The 7,083-nt window shown below is 37.1% G+C and overlaps 1 non-coding gene across 1 annotated transcript; it reads left to right on the top strand.

Moving 5' to 3' along the window:
* Positions 1-233: 233 nt before the first annotated feature.
* On the top strand, positions 234-347 carry trnal-caa (transfer RNA leucine (anticodon CAA)). Its single transcript has 2 exons — positions 234-271; positions 302-347. It is a non-coding gene; the product is annotated as a tRNA-Leu (tRNA).
* The last annotated feature ends 6,736 nt before the right edge of the window (positions 348-7,083 follow it).

Below are 7,083 nucleotides of genomic sequence, written 5' to 3'. Positions count from 1 at the left end.
AGTGCTGGGCAAGGACACAACATGTAAGCGAAAGCACATGACTTGAAAGAAGGGCTAGTTGAGCTGGGAACTGCAATGTGTACTGAGTGGGGGAAATGTGACAGTTGCCCAGTGGAACATGATCTGATTTCTGTGGTATTCCTCTCGGATGTTGACATGTTATCCGTTGGAATATGGTCTGAGTTCTGTGGGTTGCCCATTGATGTGAATTAGATGCTGCGTTCTTGCACAGTGTCAGGATGGCCGAGCGGTCTAAGGCGCCAGACTCAAGGTTCAAGCCTTCCCCCTGATGTAAGGAGGATTCTGGTCTCCAAATGGAGGCGTGGGTTCGAATCCCACTTCTGACATGAACTTTAAGAAATTTCCCTCTGGGATTAATAAAGTTCTTTGAATTCATATCTAGCAAATACAATCTGAGTATTATATAAGCTATATAGTTTAATGCTTCAATGTGAGTCCATCAAACATTAGATATTTTTTTCATCCATGATGAAGAATCACAGCATTACCACAGCATCTCATTAGAGAACTCTGGAGCCACCATGAATCCAGTTTTCATTGTGACTTCACCGTTTTTCCCATCCGTAATCCATGCACTCTAATGGAAATTCCCATGAGAATCTTCCAATGACAGTAATTTCTTTATTTCTTTCCCTAATATCTGTTAGGTCTCAGCTCAAAAATTTGAGAAACCCTTCAACTGTCTGAACATAACTGTCAGTATCTCATAGTCCTGTGGCTTGGGTAATTGGATTCTTTGGTAAGTGGTTTCCTGTTGTGAATGTCTTTTTTGATGAAAGCACTGTCATTTTTATGCCTATGCATGCTCAGTGGGAGAAAAAGTGAACAAGCAGAAATGAGGACTGCTTAACCAGAGGTGCTGAGATTCTTTCCTGTCTATGGTGCCATGGAATTAATTGCTGTCCCACTGTGATGTCAGCCCTAGCAGTATGCTTATATGATTCCCTACAGATGGAGAATGGATTTTCTTCACACTCTTTATCTTGAGATTTGTGCAGTTTGAAAGAAATCCAGGCGTGATTACTGGAGAAGGGGGAAACCAATTAAGGGATTTGGCATGAGAAGCAGAACGGACATGGAAATATGAAGTTAGCATCTGCTGCGCTTTACTAAAATAAATTAGGATGCATCGGAGGAGATATGACTTGGTCTTACCAGGACTATCACCAGAACTATCTAAAGCTGTGTTTATCTAGTACTCAGATCAGATTTATTTCTTCTCTGCTTGATCAGATTCTTATGGTTATGTAATCTGACTTGCCGGAATGAATCTCACCCAAATTAGAAAAGTTCAGGTTCTAGCTGATTTTTAGCAAAGCTGACATCACAAAAAGACAGATATGATAAAAAATAATTGCATAATTTTATTTGACACCTAAACGGAACTATAGATAGGTCACTGTTCATGTGTAGTGCATGGGGTGGCATTTCTTATTTATTTCTGTTTCACATCACTTGTTAGATTTGTGTTTGTATTTATTGTGGCTTGCAAACTTTGGCTAAAGGGGCCAACACTTAAAAATAACCCATCTTGACCCAAATCGGTTTTAAAAATAATGCCTTTAAGCACCAAATCCAGAGCGCACAGTCATGTCCAGGAATCCAAATCGTATTTCCTTTTGAGTGACTGAGTCTTGACAGTTTCATAGGTTCCTTATGCCTCCATGCAGAAGAAAATAAACATATTGGATGTGTGCAAATAAACCACTACTCAAGCACAGATTTAATGATGTCTCGATATACTCGTCGTTTTTAATATGTTATTGTTTCTATAGTAACAGTTTACACAGGGACTTGCACAGCAGATGCTCTACATGATTTAAGACTAATAATAAACAGATTAAAACAGTAGTGATAACAAAAAAGAAGATATAGTTGCTATGGTGACGTTTATTGGCAGGAGTCTTCAGTGTCAGTGTTTCATGCCTTACTTGAGAAAATTATTAATAGAGAATAGAGATTTTAGAGATTATTAATAGAGAAAATTATTAATTAGTCAGTTATTATGAAATGCACTAGTAAAAAACACTAATTATTCATGATTACCATATTATAATAACAATATAGAGTAGTATATCTGTACATATAATAAACTCTCTACACTTAAAACTGATTCATACAACAATTTATTCACTAATGACTTTTTCCCCCTTTAATATGAGACAGAAAACTTTATATTGAAGTCATTTTCCTCGCTCTTCCGCCAGCAGGGATCAGATCAAGCAGCAAGGCAATAATCCCTGGACAGAGTCTAATGACAGCGAACGATATTTTCAGCTTAATGGCTGTTATATTCAAATCCTCATTTGTGGAAAGTGTTAAAATGAACGTGAAGCACCGAGACACAATTTCCCAACCGGTAGAACAGCTTAGAAAAGTAGGGGAAACAGAAAAAAGAGATTTTTTAGAAAGAGAAAAGAAGAGAGTCAGGAAAGAAATTAGCTATTATACATTCAGGACATCAGTCTGTCCTAAGTGCAAGTTCTTAGCAAAAAAAAAAAAGGCCTGAGGTGGAATTTATTTAACAGATAATTGGGTCCCAGGCTGCAAAAATAAAGAAAAAAAATTGAGCACCCATGCTTTACAATTTTATACCACAGCACTGCTGAATTCTTGATCCTGGTTGGTCAGAATGTATTGAATTTGTATGACAGTTTTCAAGTGATAACTTATTAAAGGACAGGTGTGACAGATGCCCTGAATAAAATTGTTGATATGATGAAGGTTTATTTTTAAAAAGTAGTCCCCAGACTTTTTCAGACTTTAGGACGAAGGGTGTTTTGTGTTCATCTTCATGAAAGAGAAAAAGGGAGGGAATTTATATTTATAGTGGCTGTCACATAAGTGGCAACATGGAGGCTAAAAAATGGTAACCATAACTATACGACGTGTCACTGTTTGATAAATTAAAAAATAAATAAAGGTTTGGATAGACAAACTGCTTTTCTATAAGATGAATAAGTGAAAGACTTCAGTGTGTGCTATTAATAAATGAAATAATACACTTCAGGGTTGATTATTCAGCCGCATGACTACATTCATGTTCTTTACCCAGGTTTTCTTTTTATCATGCAGTATAATGTCTACATGGTGTTGTTACTCCAGGTCTTGACTTGGAATTTAGCTCAATTAAATATTGCTTTCATTAGTAATATGTTTCCCTAAAGCCTGGAGAATTATTCAGAGAAATGATTCAGCAGTGTTCATGGACCTGTACCGTAAATGACTGTTGAGATTTGGACCTGCTATGGTACTTTAATATACGCTCCATATTAAAATATCTTCCGTTGACTGAAAGTTTCATATAGGAAAACATTAAGCACTTTTTAAACTCTTTTTTTTTCCTAGACTTTATCCTTCTTTAAGTGTAAACAAACTTTGTAATGCATCCCAACACTCCTACCGTCAGGAGGATAAATTCTTTAGGGATGGAAAGGGGGCGGTCTTAGCGTGGCAGTTTCAAATGGGACAACTTGCCGGGTGAAATTTTTCCATGTCAGTGCTATTCCAGGCTCTAAAGAGGGGAGGAATGCCCTACATACAAGATGATCAGTCCCTCATTGCTATCTTCTCTCCACCTCAGCGTGGGGCATAAGGGCCAATCTTCCCAACACTGCTGCAGAGAACAGATAAAAGCCAACTCCTTTCTACCAAATTAATCCCTACGCCTGCTCTTTCTCCCTAGTGCTCAGACTCACCTCAGTAATGAGAAAGAAAGATTTGGTTCCTCACAGGGTTCCTTCAATCAACCTGCAAACTTGATCTTTATTTTTTTTTTTCCTTTGATCTTTTGTCTCCATGATATGATGCACACCATTCTCCTATTTTTTTTTTAGTGAAAATTGATCATTTTCTGTCCATAAGAATAGTGGACAGAGTGGATAATAGTGGATAAAGACTAATAAAGTTCTATTATACATCTTTATATAGTAAAAGTGCTGAGGATCTATACAAAGTGCAACAACAGGGAATCAGTGTAAAAAAGGCTTTTTCCGAGGAGTGCGGTCCCATTTCAGGTTGTAAAAATTACTGGTCTGTCGAGCCTCCTGGCTGGCTCGCCACTAAACCTTTTTCCAAGGTTTTTCAGACAGATATGAGTTCCTGAAAGAATAGCTTCTGGAAAGAATTCTACATGGATCTGCTAGCATAAACATAAACTGTTGCATTTTAATCTCTATTCTGGGTCATTTGTGGCGGTTTGGTTGATTTCTTTTTTTAATTTTACGTGTCATTGCAACATTTGTAGTACTTAAAATGTAAACTCCATCCATCCATCCATCCATCCATCTTCTTTACCACTTATCCTACACAGGGTCACACGGAACCTGAAGCATATCTCAAAGGACTCGGGGTACAAGGTGGGGGATTCCCTGGATGGGATGCCAACCCAGCACAGGGCACAATGGCACACACACACATCTACAATATGTTTTTAGACTGGGGGATGTGTGAAAATTTACATTAAAATCATTAAATGAATAATACAAGACAGATTGTCTGACAGATTGACAGATTGACAGATACAAGATTTCTCTCCTGACAATGGTGCTATTTAATGACATGGTTGAGTTTTGAGCATTTAATTAACAAACACACAAAATGTGAATAAAAACAAACATCCCTTCTAATGGCACATGGACAATAAGGAAATTTACTTTGATTGTTTTCAATAAATAATCTATTTTTAATTATTTAATTAATAGTCTAAAATCTTTGGCAAAATGGTAATAGTTGGCCTAATCAGTCAATATCACAGTATCATTGAAAAAAAAAAGAATGAAAAAGTGACGACATTTCTTCTTCTCGTCCTCTTCAGGAAATCTAGTTGATGCAGTTTCCTGTTAAAAATATGACCTGAAGGGTATGTGAATGTTGTGTGACAAAAATGTGAATTTTTTGTAATCTGTAATGGACGAGTCATGGAAAATGTTTCATGCATAAGATATTAAATGGATTCACACATTAATGCAGAAATAATCTGATGATTGAAGTTTCAAAGATTGGATTTCAAGGTGAAGTGTTGTTAGAGTGGTAATGCTGTTTTCGGCAAAAAAATGTATTCAAGTTAGCTATATATGTAGCATATATTTGTTAATGTATTATTATTATTATTATTATTATTATGTATTTTAATCCCATTTGTGCTAGCCTGAACTATTTTGTATATATTTTGCCGTAATAGAGGTTCGTCCTAATTCTAACGCTCTCTGGTGGACAGCATCAAGTTCTGGTAAATGTCACACATATTGCGAGTGAGTCATATCCTGATGTGTTCTTATCTTTGCCATCAGTCCTCGTTTGTCTTGTGTTAAAGTCCTCTTTGCAGTGGTGCTTGCCAGGTAGAGTTGGCCCCCTTTTCTCTTCCTGTTGTGTGAGCTCTATAAATAGGCGGCCATGTGGGCCGGGCCACCAGAACCATGCAGGTCTCAGCGGGCTCAAAATGTTCCTCCATGCTCATGCCGAGAGAGAGAGAGACAGAGAGAGAGAGAGAGAGAAAGAGAGAGACACAGAGAGAGAGAGAGAGAGAGAGAGAGAGGACTGTGCTTCCGTCCCCTGTTGAATATAAACAAGTTTCATGCTTATTAAGTTTACAGAGGCAGACTGCTATTTGATTAAAATGTCCGGTGGCTACACAAACTTTGTTCTTTACAATGGTCTGGATAAGAAACGAGACTAAATGGTTATGCTGCTTAATGATTAGTTCATGATTATAGACGTGTTTCAGTTCAAGCAGATATATTTTGTTTTGCATTGACAATTTACAACGACAGATTCAATTAGAGCCACAGAGGCTTTTGTTTTTAATCTCAAAGTAGGGAATTGGGCAAGAAAGCCTTTCTTTCTTTCTTTCTTTCTTTCTTTCTTTCTTTCTTTCTTTCTTTCTTTCTTTCTTTCTTTCTTTCTTTCTATCTTTCTTTCTTCCTCTAGACAAAGCTAACTTCTTTTGCTAAAGCTAAGACATTGTAAGAAATAGGGCTATCTGCCCCCTTCCACATACAGAAACTCACAGACACTATGCTAATCATGTTGCTATGATTGACAGTCGAAGGAAGGCATGTCTGGCCTCCCACTCAGACAGCACAGCCAGATTTATTCCCTTAACTCCCTGCCATGAATGGTTATGGCTCCATCAGTATTCAAATACACTGTCAAAATCTCTGACAACAACTAGAAATATAACTTTACACTGTAGACAGTGCATTACATTCCACCCTACTGTTAATTATGTTTCTATAACTGTACTGTATTTGCAAAAATACGTTAGAAAACAAGCTTCCATCACACTTTGCCTGATTACATGGAGTTTTAAAAATAGGTACACGCATTGAACAATGGAGGTCTGACTCATTGAAAAAGAAAGTCTCTGTAGTTCTTACCTTTTCAAATATATCGCATGAGCATGCAAAAATAGGAAGCAAAAAAAGCTGGGAGCAACAAACTTACCCAGTGAAGAGATGAAAAAGGTTTCTTAAGTCTATCTAGCTTTTACCTTCACTGCTGTAATACACTTAGACATAAAGTAAATGCCTCAGGTTCCATGATCACTTACAAAAAAAGGATTTCAACAAAGTGTGTGTGTGTGTGTTTATAGAGTATAGAACATGAAGGCTTTGACTGTTTAATGTGGAAGCAATGATAGTTAAACAGTCCCTCTGAGATGGAATAATGCACTGCATGCATTCCCTTCTCAACGATGCATCAGTCTCTGGTGCTTCATCTCTCAGTTCCTCATTCAGTTTTATTGTTTTTAATCGTTTTGCATTTTGCCTCTGTAGCATTTATTTAAAAATAATATCTTGGAAAAGATTTTTAAAAATCTGACATCATATTCTCGCTAAATTGTTGAATCGAATTGCAGAGCTTGATCTATAATTCTTAATATATAATATGTTTGTGCAGATTATTGAGTTGTGAGAATGAAGACTGCGATGCTTACACTCAGCACATAAAGCAAGTCTCGCTGAGGAGTTCAGAAGAAGCAGCTCTTTCAGCCAACATCCTAAAAGATCAAATGCAGAGGGTGGAGTAACTGGAAGTCCTTCAGGATGAAGTCCTTCATCA

Source organism: Hemibagrus wyckioides, linkage group LG04 (genome assembly GCF_019097595.1).
Source record: "Hemibagrus wyckioides isolate EC202008001 linkage group LG04, SWU_Hwy_1.0, whole genome shotgun sequence".
Taxonomy (NCBI): Eukaryota; Metazoa; Chordata; class Actinopteri; order Siluriformes; family Bagridae; genus Hemibagrus; species Hemibagrus wyckioides.
The sequence above is the reverse complement of the archived record's forward strand: the minus strand, read 5'-3'. Positions and strand labels throughout refer to the sequence as shown.